Source organism: Ahaetulla prasina, chromosome 8 (assembly GCF_028640845.1).
Source record: "Ahaetulla prasina isolate Xishuangbanna chromosome 8, ASM2864084v1, whole genome shotgun sequence".
Classification (NCBI taxonomy): Eukaryota; Metazoa; Chordata; class Lepidosauria; order Squamata; family Colubridae; genus Ahaetulla; species Ahaetulla prasina.
The window spans coordinates 60,357,480-60,371,664 of NC_080546.1; positions in this window are offsets into that span (position 1 = coordinate 60,357,480).

A 14,185-nucleotide genomic window follows, 5' to 3' on the forward strand; every position below is an offset into this window, starting at 1 on the left:
CAGCCAAATTAGTCCTGTACTGGAAAACTTCCTTTTAATCAAAAGCAGCCAAATGCTATTTCATCAAGAACCATTGGCTGACATTCTTTACGAAAAAATAGGCAAGGCCAGTCTTTAGTACAGACCATCTGTCCTGTGTGTGAAGAAAGATTACTGTTTAAAGTTTATAATAACCTTGCATTAAATCCTGAAGTAAGATGAGCGTTTATTATTGCTAGCCATCTTATACACATTTCACAGAATGACAAGTTTGTCATATGTTTATATTACTTACTGTAATGTCTGTTCATAAATCTATGCTTGGTCCCAAAGTCTTTTTGGAATACAATGGATATGAATGCAATGCTGCATGTCTTTTCACTGTTGCCTGAAAAAGGACTGGTAAATTCAGAAACTCATTATTCAGAGACACAATTCCTAAGTCTTATTTATTCTCAGCCTGTATTTTTCTTTTCTAATGGAGAATCTGAAATAGAGAACTTCATTTTGATTTTAGTATTTAAAGGAGATTCCTTTCTATTATGTAAATGTGAAGCTGCTCAGTGAGGCAGACATTACACGTTTAACTAGGAACTTGATCTGGTTCTTTCTCTACCCTATGAATAGGAAAACACATCATATAATACTCACAAAATGTTGATAGGAAGGAATTACTGCAATAGTGGATGTCGTACACTAGGGCATATAAGATTTATTTGGTAGAAGACAAACTGATGAGGATGATACTCATCAGCTTTCTAGCCTCCCATGATATACTTTAACTAAGACTGTACACACTTTTAAAGGGTAGTTTGATTCAACAAATCTTTGTGGAAAGCTTTGCTTTAAAATTCTTTGTAATGTGGGCTCTCACACCTAAATGAGCATGATCAACTTGCTTCCCGTACAGGGGGAAGATTACAGGGTTACTGTAAGTTTAAATTGTACAGGGGAAAAATATGTTTGCCCAGTGTGGAAAATTGAACATATTTTGTGAGTCTATATTTATCTAATTATACTGTTTAAGATAAACAACATTCATAATTCAGTTATGTAATTTGGTTCCATAGGAGGTAGTAAAGGTCACCCATTTGGAGTTTTGATCAGAATAGACAATTCATACAGAACACATATACCAGTGGCTGCAATTCATGAAAATTACAAGATCAGAGCCAGGATACTTAATACTAGCTGCCAAGAAATAACAGCACAAGAAGAGTGTTCCATTTAGCAGCTTTTTAAATCTGTATAACCCCTTTGAATCGACCATCTGGGGCTAAACAGACACATATGTTTCTAACTAAGGCTGAGTTATAAAAACGCCTTAGATCTAAGAATATTTGCACATGGCAATAGAAGAGGAAAGTTTCGTCAATGTTTTCTTTTTTCCCTAAGGCCTAAATATTTCTCAGACAAATTAGGCTTTCAAAAAAGACTCTATTGAGAGCAAGTTGACATTCATTCAGATTAGTGAAGGGGCTTATCATTGCTTATCTTAGATTTCATTGTTAGTTAAATGCAATAGATGGTAAAAAGCAATGAACCATAATGATTTCTCATTTATGGAAGGCTGATTACAGACAATTAACATGTATTGAACAATAATTGGTATGACTGCATGAGTGCATGAATTTTCACAAAGAAAACATATGCAGGTTTCATGTTTATGAACAAGCATTTTTCATTCAAGAAGCAGCAATTGTTCTGCCTTACATCACACACATTTCTAAAAGTTCTGATTTTTAGAAAAATCAATAGAGTACTGGCTATGTATTATTTTTTATTTCTAAGATATCACTTTTTATTCTTAAATATTTCTTACATTTTTGTGGATTTAATAAGAAATATTTCAAAAATGTCCTTTTCATCCGTCTAATAAGAATGTCTGTTCATTTTTTAACAGTTGCTAGGTCAGAATTTGTTCCAAAAGAAGTATGACCATGTAAAAATTTGAGGTCATTTTACGACAGTAAGAACATCATAGAACATACATCATACACTTTATAAAAGAGTAACTTATTATTCATTTCCTTCAGTATGATAAGAAATCTACAGTACATTAGTTTAATTGTTTTTTAACATGCTTGATTACTTTTGTGTCTTTTCATTGCTTCCTATCCTTCTCCTCTTCCTCCTCTTTCTTCACCAGCATGAGATAACAGAAGCAACAAAAAGAAACCAAGAAAAATGTTAAAACTGAACAAAAAGCATGTGCCATGATCAATCGATCTAAAATCCATTTTAATGAGAAGCAACCAGTCAGTAATATATTTTAAACAATTTAATTTCCTGCTTGCTTTTCTTTATTATTTTAAAATGAACTCAAAAACAACCATACTTCATATTGCAAATTTTCCATAATTGACAGGAAAAAACCTGTGTCCTCCTGTTTCTCACTTTCCCTGGCACACATACACAATCTGAGTGGCTCTTGAGACCAAGAAAAGAAATGATATATTGCTTATATGAATACACGAATGAAGGCAAACATATGTGTCCCAGGATAATGTTGCAGGATCCAATCCGGGTCAGTCATCTGGACCAGAGGTTTAGCCTTCTGAGCTTTCGGACTTGTGCTGGAGCCCATCCTCAAGGAACTTCTCTCTAGTAGAGTGTGTGCTTTGGTCTATTCTGTGTGTGGTATTTATATGATGCCTGTTGTATGTGGCTTTTTAGATGTTGATTAGGGTATTGATCGCTGTCTATTAAATCATTGACTGTTTTTTCCTTGTGCTGCAACAAACAACAGCCAATGAACTAATAGCCTGCCATCAACAACCCAGTCAACATCTGAAAAGTCACATACAACAGACATCATAAATATCACATACAAAATAGCCTAAAGTAGACACTCCGCTAGAGAGAAGTTCCCTGAACATGGGCTCCAGCACAAGTCCAAAAGCTCAGAAGACTAAACCTCTGGTCCTGGTGGCTGACCCAGATTGGATCCGGCAAAAGGATTATAATCCTTCAATAGGGGAGGGAGAAAAAGGCAAAGGGGATCTGGAGCCAAGTGTTTTGCATATACTTGGCAGAAGTCCTATACCCTGTATTGTGTCCAAAATCTATAGGGGGGCAACCATATTTTTAATAGGAAACATCTGGAAACACAAAAGTGACCTTTCAAGAATTCTATAAGTTATAACAGAATATAGAGCTAGATATATTGACCACCAAAATTAAATAGATAAGCTTCTTTCTTAATTGCATTTTTCCTAAAAAATCAATGTAGGGCGTAATTAATCAAGAGGTGTGATTATGGACTAATGTGATCCAACTAACGCATTATTAACCCATAGATTTATTACAGTGGGTTCAGAGACTAGCAGTTCCCTTCATATTAACAATGAGCACTTATTTAGAATCCAAAGTGCTGCCTAACACTTTTGTATCTTTTGGTGCAATGCTGCCCTCCTGTGGGAGAAAAAACCCACATCTGGCACTGTACTAATTTTCAAATTACATTTACTTCAAAGTTTTCTGCAGATACAAAAATTGAAAGCAAGTCAAATCAAATCTGCCTTTAGTGACATGATGCTCTATCATTAAATGGTTACCAAAGGGATGCTTACAGATTTTCTGAATGTCTCTCCAGATTTGGTGTTTTCAAATTTGCCTGAGTAATTTTGCACTCTAATGTGAACCCAGCAACATTTATAAGCCTATTAAAACTTTGTGGAATTTACTGCTAAATAGTATAGGATTGCATTGTTAAAACTTAGCAATGTGTCAGTTCCTTCCTCTGTGTGTGTGTGTGTGTGTGTACATACAAACATATATACGCATACGCGTGCACACATGCACACGCACACGCACACACATATATATGTTTTTGTCGATTTTCACGGGAATAGGTATGCAAGTCTTGGCGTATTTGGGTCTTTTCCCCTGTAAGGTTGAGAGTATCTTGGTGACGTTTCGACGAGGTCCCACTCATCATCTTCAGGCTGGTGCTTACGGCTTCATGCTCGCACAAGCACGAAGCTGTAAGCACCACTCTGAAGATGACGAGTGGGACCTCATCGAAACATTGCCAAGATACTCTCAACCTTACATGGGAAAAGACCCAAATACGCCAAGACTTGCATATATATATAGAATCTACTACTTTTGCCTTCCATAATTTTCCCTATAGCCATCTTTCACTTCCTCCATCATCCATCACTTTTTATCCATATATAGCTATACAATTTTATAGTGAATCAGCATTAATTAGTTCTTTCACTGTATAATGTGTAAATTTGACTAACATAATTACACTGGAAATGAAATTGATATAAACAGCATGAGCAATTAGGCATCATTAAAGTCATATCAATTAACATTTAGACCAATATTATCAATTCATGACAATCACCATTAACCCTTAGGAGAACTATAAGGTTGATAAAGTTTATATAAAACAAGTTGCAAAAATATATTCAATAAACTGGCTATATTAAGCCTAGAAATAGAAAAGAAACTCCATCAAATATCTTACAGAATGTCAGAAAGTCAAGCTGGGTTTAAACCATATCAGGCTTTGTACACCAAACCAAGTGCCTTGAATATAGCTCAGAAAACCAGGGTAACTGTTTCAACATCTCTACACATGGAGAAAGTGCAGATACTGAATGGGGGAAAAAAATGCAACCAACATTTGTCCACTATTTGCTTGTATGTTTATAACAGCTCTCAAATCCTCCAATTCTCCAAATGAAGTGCATAGGATATTTTCCAATTTATCTTCCTAAAATGAAATAGAACTTTCCCAGGATTAAGAGGAGCCTAAACACTTCCCTGGAAAACTCATTACTTTCTTCAGGTCCTTCGAAAGACCCCAAGTAACATCCAACATGGTTTGCAATATAGGTTGTCCTTGACTTACAACAGTTCAGTCATTAATGTTCAAAGTTACAACAATATTGAAAAAGTAACTTATGACCGTTTTTCACAGTTATCACCTGGCAGCATCCCTACGGTCACATGATCAAAATTCAGATGCTTGGCAATTGGTTCATACTTATGACGGTTGCTGTGTCCTAAGGTCATGTGATCCCCTTTTGCGACCTTCTGACAAACAAAATGAATGGGGAAACCAGATTCAATTAGTGTAGACTGCAGAGTACTATAGGTCTTCATTGGACATTCTTTGCTAATATAGTTTCCTTGTCTTGGGTCATCACCATGTTAGACTGCCTGTGTGAACATTCTCACCTAAAATATACATTGTACTATTTCCCAAATACTGTCATGTTTCTAGAGAAATGAAGTTCATGGTACTCAGTGGACTTTCTACAGTGCTTAGTTATTCCTAGAAATCCATGACCCATTCATTCCCTGATTACCAATTTCAAAGACAGGTCTTAAATGTGGTAAAGATACATACAATGATTTCTTATTCAGATAAAACTGTCATATTGCTTATCCTATTACTTTATTCATATTGCTTATCCTATTACTTTATTCAGAAAACAAAATATTGGGCGCATACAGTAGATTTAGCTTCTTAAACTCAGATTTAGAGCACCAAGTATCAATAAACATTTTTGGTGTGTTTTTAAAAAGTCTGGAAGACCAGCATAATTTCACATACCTAAATTTTCCATGTTAATATCTCCTTCTCCACAAATAACACTCTGGTAATTCTGAATATCTGTCCTACTATGGATATAAATATGTGCCGGCTTTAATGAAAATCCAGTATTTTATGACCTCACAGTTTTAATAGCACTTTCCAAAATCTGCATAAATATTAATTGTTACTTCCCTAATACTGTCATAAATATTTGGGAAAACCTAATAAAGTTGCTCAGGATGACAGTGTTACCTTCTATTGTACATTGCTTTAATAAATTCACCTAGGAGGGGAATTCTTTGTCAACAGATAGCTGTTATTATTTTCCAGCAAACTGGTAGAAATGGATGGAATCTGGTAGAATTTTAAATCATAAACCAAGTGGAAGCAAGTTCCTTAATGAACCTAGCTCATTTGGAGGCCTGTTCAAATTACTGGGGAGTTATAATTGTAGTCTAGATTAAAGGGAATGGAATTGCTGAATCCAAAGACTAGCCCATAATAATAGAACAATAATGCCACAGTCATCTCACTTCAAAACATAATTAGCTCTTTTCAGCCTGTATAGAATGTAATGTAAATATCATATACTATTAGCATAACTTCGATTTTTATACTTTTGGTTCATTATCTATGAAAATGTTTTCTTTAATCATTTTCCTTCTCCTTTCAATTCATATATAACAGTGAATTTTGCTTTTAACAAGCATGAAAGAGATTCAGTGATCCATTTGGAAGGATTCTATAGATACAAAAATTAGAATATAAGTGGTTACAGCTTCAATGGAAATTGTTAACTTAATTGATGCATAATTTAAACATGTGACAGACACATAATTTTGTACAATCTGCTTATATTTTTTAGGCTTGAATCAAAAGAATATTTTAAGATGCGTTATTATTCAACCTGATGCCATAAAATTATGCTGGGACTGTAACCCCTTTGGCTATATTGCTCAGGAAGACTATTTTGTAGCCAAAATAGAATAGAATAGTATTCTTTATTGGCCAAGTGTGATTGGACACACAAGGAATTTATCTTGGTGCATATGCTCTAAGTGTACATAAAAGAAAAGATACATTTATCAAGGATCATAAGGTACAACACTTAATGATAGTCATAGAGTACAAATAAGCAATCTAATCATATTAGGAAACAGTCAATATAAATTGTAAGTATATAAACAAATCGTAAATATTGACAAAGCCAGTTCAAATGAAAAGACCAATCTAACCTGGAGATTATGAGAAAGTTATTTCCTTTGTGTTATGCTAGGGGCATCATCTGCCTGGTGATTCTTAAAAATGAATAAATGTATAACTCCCCTAAATCAAAAATATACCATCAACTTTCTTCTTCAAATGCATATGTTTCTCAATAACTTCTGATGAGTATATATGTAGTCTGCAAACACCCTGCCTGACATAAAGCCGCATTGTGATCTCAGTTTTGCTTATTGTCACCTGTTCTATGTTTTGAAACACCATCCTAGGTATCCCAAAAAATCATTTTTACATTTACTCTTGCTACCTTCCTTTTCATATTGGGAAATAATAATCCAATTGTCCAACCTTATTGCCTTATACACTGTAAGCCGTCCTGAGTCTTCGGAGAAGGGCGGGATATAAATATATATATTTAAAAAAAACACAATTGTCTTTGGTTACTAAAGATTCTGGTGAGCACGAGAGCAACAGAAAAAGAGAGAAGCTTAAATATCCCTCGCTACCAGGACTAACAGGTATCCCCACTTTGACGAAGTCCTGAGAATCCTGAGGATATATTCCGTGAGTGATAATTCCAGCGTACCGCTCCTCCATAATCACCGGCAACTACCGCTCAACTGCCGTTACTACTGCCATCTTGTAACTGCCACTCTCAGAGGCCTGACCACAGGCCTGTCACCACCATAGCAGACACCACCACCGGAGCCACATTCGAGAGACTCAGTCGCTCAGGACCAGGTGAGTTGCTGGGTAGGTTTGGCACCACCCCCGCTGCACCCCACCCGCCTCCATCATCCCAAGCCTAAAAGACTTTGACTGCCCAGGTTCATCTTTTTAAATTTTCCGCCGAATCTCCACCGTTAATATAGTGGATTGCCAGGCAAAAGTGAAAGAGTGAGAGATAGCAGTTGAGGAAGATTGATTAAGAGAAAGATATTGAAAAGAGTGAGAAATAAAATAAAAGAAATAAGAAATATACTTCTTTAATACCAATTACATAATAATTTAAAAAAAAATCACTATGCCAGCCAAAAAATCCAACAGATCATCCATTGACGCTGATAAAAACTTAGAAACAAGAATAATAGCAGCTATTGAACAAAACTTAGAAAAAAAATTCTAGCTATTGAACAAAGCTTAGAAAAAAAAATCCTAACAGTTATTGAACAAAGTTTCACAAATCTGGTAAAACTATTTACAACATAAAAAAATGAATACTCAACTGATCTAAATCTCTTCCCAACTCATCTAATTACATAATATACATCCTTCAACTCAACCTAAACAACAAATAACTACTGACCAACTAATTAGAGATGCCATGGAGAGAGGACAAAAAATAAATAATGCAATATTATTTGGATTAGAAAACACAAACGAACCGGAAGGGCCTTCTCTGTGGGGGCTCCTACTCTATGGAACGAGCTTCCCCCTGGATTTAGCCAACTTCCGGACCTTCGGACCTTTCGCCGCGAGCTTAAGACCTATTTATTTATCCGCGCGGGACTGGCATAGAATTTTAGTTGTTTTTAGGGTTTTAAATTTTTAAATTAGGTTTTGGGATTTTAAAAGTATTTTTAGATTGGGCTAATTTAAATAAGTTTTTTAATTAATATTTTATTCTACTGTATGTATTTGATTGTTGTTTTTATTTTGCCTGTTCACCGCCCTGAGTCCTTCGGGAGAAGGGCGGTATAAAAATTAAAATATTATTATTATTATTATTATTATTATTATTATTATTATTATTATTATTATTATTATTATTATTATTATTATTATTATCACCACCAAAATTCACAACATAATTGGAAATTATAATTCTTCAACCATCTCCCCTAATGAAATAATTGCAGTCTCCAGAGATGGACCAGAATATAAAAAGAGTGATGGATCAATAGCACCAATATTTTGCAGTCATCTGCATAAATGAGAACAGCAAACGTAAATTCATTTACACCATCAACTCAATTGCTAAAATAAACCCCGACTACAGTAAACTTAGATCACGTCCTGATCTATCCTTCCTGCAGCGGATACGTTCTCGTGAACTCCACACAGAACTTAAACGAAGACAAGACAATGGTGAATCAAACCTATATATTGATTACCGTGCCAATTGCATAAAAAATAAATCCTATAACCAAAAACCCACCACCAAACCCCCCATCACCCAAAACATCCAACCAGCCATCCAACCAGCCATCCATCAATCCATCCAAACAGCTATCCAAACAGCCATCCAACAAACCATCCATCCAGCCATACAAACATCCATCCAACCAGCCTTCCAAACAACCATCCAACCAGCCTTCCAAACAACCATCCAACCAAGCATCTCAACAAATAGTCAAGTACCCAACATCCAAACACTCACCACCCAAAACATCCATCCACCCATCCAACCACCTATACAACCACCAACTGTACATAACTCTCAACCAACTAACATCCAAAACTAAGTACGCACGCCCCTTACCTCTTCAACACCATTCTCTACAGATTTTAAATGTAAATTGATAAATGCAAGAAGTATTGTAAACAAATTACCTGAATTTATCCTCCTGTTAAACAGTGGTACTTTTGATATTATATTTGTTTGTGAAACATGGCTGAACTCATCCATCCCTGACCATCATTTCAAACAAAGAATATCAAGTTCATCGATCAGATCGTGAAAACCGAAGAGGTGGTGGAGTGGCTATTTTTTACAAAAAGTCACTGAATCTAAAAAAACATTCAAGTTGCACACAAACTTTCTCTTCCTGAAACTATTGTATATGCGACCTATCATCTAACACCACACTTCGATTCATACTATGCTACAGAGCCCCTGACTACGACATTACTCATGCAAATATTTTAGCCTCACTGCTAACATGGGCTATCTCTTGCCCATATCCTCTCATCTTCCTGGGTGACCTAAATCTACCTCTCATAAACTGGATAACAAATGAATGTACAACTGATCCAATCCATACTACATTATACAACGCTGTTACAAACCTAGGTCTTGAACAACCTGTAACTAACAGTAGAAGACTCAACAACTGCTTTGACCTCATCTTCTGCAACAACACCAATACCATTTATGGACTACAAATAAAAGAACCCTTTTCCAACAGTGACCACTGCATGATTGACTTTCGTCTCAATATACGCCCTTACATAAATCGTCATATCAATAGTATTCCTAACTACAACTTCAAAAAAGCCAACTATGACCTTATAAACAACGATCTTTCATCTCTGGACTGGCAAAATCTGTTCTCAACCTGTATAACTGCTGAAGACCACTATAGAGTTTTCCTACTTGAAATCAATAGAGTCATTAAACTATACATACCACAAATTACCACCAAGATCAGGAAAAGCAAACTACCCATATCAATAAAAAAGCTTCAATCTAAAAAAAAAATCCCTCTGGAGAAGAAACAAAAAGGGCTATGTAGCAAATTTTAAAAATCGCTACAGAATTATATGCAACCAAATAAAAACTGAATGCACAAATTACCACACCAAGCAAGAAGAGGATGTTCTGCACACAAATTCCAATCGTGCCTTTTATAATTTTGTGAACAATAAGCTTAAAGACTCTAGATCCATCCCACCACTAAAGGATTCTAACGGCAAAGAATGCAATGATGAAACAACTAAAGCAAACCTCTTTAACACATTCTTTGGCTCAGTTTTTGTTAACAGTGATGACACATATTCGACATTCCCAAATCGTACAAGCAATGAGTATGACGACTTAACACATATAAATTTCACAGAAGATAATGTTGGAAAAGCTGTTCGCAACTTCAAACCATCTCTATCCATTGGACCTGATGGACTATGTGCTTACTTCTTAAAAAAAATTTCTACTAATTTAGCAGAACCCCTAAGTATAATCTTTGATAAAGCTTTCACAACCAGTTCCCATCCCAATCTTTGGTCACTAGGCACAGTCATTCCAATCTTCAAAAAAGGTGACCCCAGCTTAGTTGAAAATTACAGACCAATCTCCCTATGCTGCGTCACCTGCAAAGTAATGGAATCTATAATCAACCAGTCCATTACCTTCCACTTAGAAATACATAACCTACTCTCAAATAAACTATTTGGTTTCAGAAAAAATTATCATGCAACTTATAACTTCTCCACTGTAAAAACTTATGGATTACAAATCTTGATCTACGCAAAACAATTGATGCAATCTACACAGACTTCTGCAAAGCTTTTGACTCAGTAGTACATGATAAACTTCTCCTAAAACTAAAATCCTATGGCATTTCAGGACCCCTTCACAAATGGATATCTGCTTTTCTATCTAACAGATAACAAGTGGTTAAAATTGGTAATGCTCTATCAAATCCTGTTCCTGTCAAGAGTGGCGTTCTTCAAGGTAGCGTTCTTGGACCAACTCTCTTTATACTATACATAAATGATCTTTGTGACCATATCTCAAATAACTGTGTTCTCTTTGCTGACAATGTCAAACTGTTTAACACCACTGACAATACATCTACCATTCAAAAAGACTTTGATCATCTAACCACTTGGTCTAAAATTTGGCAACTATAAATCTCAACCAGCAAATGCTCAGTCTTACATATTGGAAAAAAGAACCAAAACACTAAGTACATGCTTGATGGACATTATCTTACAGATGACCCCCACCCTGTCAAAGACCTTGGAGTTTTAATATCTAATGATCTGAGTGCCAAAGCCCATTGCAACTACATAGCAAAAAAGGTTCTAAGAGTTGTTAACCTAATCTTACGTAGCTTCTTTTCTAAAAACACCACACTACTGACCAGAGCATATAAAACATTTGCTAGGCCAATTCTTGATTACAGCTCACCTGTCTGGAACCCATACCACATTTCTGACATCAATACAGTTGAGCGTGTCCAGAGGTATTTTACGAGAAGAGTTCTCACTCCTCTGTAACCAACAAAATACCTTATCCCACCAGACTTGAAATCCTGGGTTTAGAAAACTTGGAACTCCGTCGCCTTCAACAGGACCTGGGTTTAGCTCATAATCATAATTTATCGGTGGTTCTCCTCCTACCTCTCTGACCGGACGCAGACGGTGTTGACAGGGGGGCAGAGATCGACCCAGAGGCGCCTTATGTGTGGGGTGCCGCAGGGGTCGATTCTCTCGCCTCTCCTGTTCAACATCTATATGAAGTCACTGGGCGAGATCATCAGTGGTTTTGGGGTGAGGTACCAACTGTACGCTGATGATATGCAGCTGTACTTTTCCACCCCAGGCCACCCCAACGAAGCTATCGAAGTACTGTCCTGGTGTCTAGAAGCCGTACGGGTCTGGATGGGGAGTAACAGGCTCAAGCTTAATCCCTCCAAGACGGAGTGGCTGTGGATGCCGGCACCCCAGTACAGTCAGCTGCAGCTGCGGCTGACTGTTGGGGGCGAGTCATTGGCCCCGATGGAAAGGGTGCACAACTTGGGCGTTCTCCTGGATGGGCGGTTGTCCTTTGAAGACCATTTGACAACCATCTCCAGGAGAGCTTTTTATCAGGTTCACCTGATTCGCCAGTTGCGCCCCTTCCTGGACCGGGATGCCCTATGTACGGTCACTCATGCTCTCGTTACCTCTCGCTTGGACTACTGCAATGCTCTCTACATGGGGCTCCCCTTGAAGAGCACCCGGAGATTCCAGTTAGTCCAGAATGCGGCTGCGCGGGTGATTGAGGGAGCAGCTCGGAGCTCCCATGTAACACCCATCCTGCGCAGACTGCACTGGCTGCCTGTTGTCTTCTGGGTGCACTTCAAGGTATTGGTGACCACCTTCAAAGCGCTCCATGGCTTAGGACCGGGGTATTTACGGGACCGTCTACTGCCATCTTCTATCTCCCAGCAACCAGTGTGTTCTCACAGAGAGGGACTCCTTAGGGTGCCGTCAGCCAAGCAATGTCGACTGGCGGCCCCCAGGGGAAGGGCCTTCTCTGTGGGGGCTCCTACCCTGTGGAACGAACTTTCCCCTGGACTTCGACAACTACCAGACCTTCGGATTTCGCCGTGAACTCAAAACTTATTTATTTCGTCTTGCTGGACTGGCTTGAATTTTTAAAATTTTTAATTGATTTTTATGGTTTAAATTTTTATTAATTTTACTGATATGGTATTTTAAATGGGGCCAATTGAATAAGTTTTTTAATGTTTGTTTTTAGCATTGTATGTGTTGTTTTTTGTATTTTATTGTGGCTGTAAACCGCCCTGAGTCCTTCGGGAGAAGGGCGGTATACAAATTAAAATATTATTATTATTATTATTATTATTATTATTATTATTATTATTATTATTATTATTATTATTATTATTATTATTATTATTATTATTATTATTATAGAATCATCCATTGTAATGTCCTTCCTGTTATATTCGGGCAATAACGAGGCAGGAGACCAGGATAGTGACAACAGCTCTTTACTATATGGTGAACCCAGCAACCGGGCTGGGGAAAAACCTCTCCTTATATACAGTTTAACCGGCGGCTTCAACCAATCAGCAACGTGCTTGTTTCCCGCCAAAATATTTAAAGATACATTACACTCCTTCCCTCCCAGAAAGCATTTTACCTATATTTACATTATATTTACATATTACTTTTCAACGTAATCACGCAAATAGACTGGGCGTCTCCTGACTCTTTTGGACCTGCGCAGTACATTCCCTGGGAGCGGGTCGAGTTGACCGGAGGGGCTGTTTGCTCCTCTCAGCTCCTCCTCTAGGCCATCCGGCCCTGGATTATTTGCCGAGTCGTCCCTGCTGTTTTCTAATGGAACCTGTTGGCGTCGCTGGACCTCCGGGAATTCAGTTAAGTCCTGCGATTTTCCCGGGCTAGAGTCAGCTGTGGGTTCAAACATTGTATAGTCAGGGCCTGTTTCGTCTGACTCGGAGTTTTCGGCTATTCGTTTTCTTAATTGATCTATATGTCGCCTCCATACTCGGCCGTCCTCTAACTCCACCAAGTATGATTTGGGACCTGTTATGTTTAGAATTTTTCCTGCTACCCAGATCGGGCCCTCACCATAGTTGTGTGCCCATACCCGGTCGCCTATTTCCATCCCTCTTGATTTTTCGAGTCCCCCCTTGTAACCCTCTGGTGTATAGTTTGGATTTAATCGGTCTAGTGGGCACCTGAGCTTTCGGCCCATTAATAATTCTGCAGGGCTTCTGCCGGTTGTGGCACAGGGGGTTCGGTGTTGGACGGCCAGGAAAACATCTATTTTAGATTGCCAGTCGCCTGGCTTGAGTCTGGACAATGCCTCTTTTGCGCTTCGGACGAAACGCTCTGCAAGGCCATTCGTCGCAGGGTGGAAGGGCGCCGAGAGGGCATGCCGGATGCCCTCTTCTGCCAAGTATTCCTCAAACTGTGTTGCCATGAATTGCGGGCCGTTATCGGATA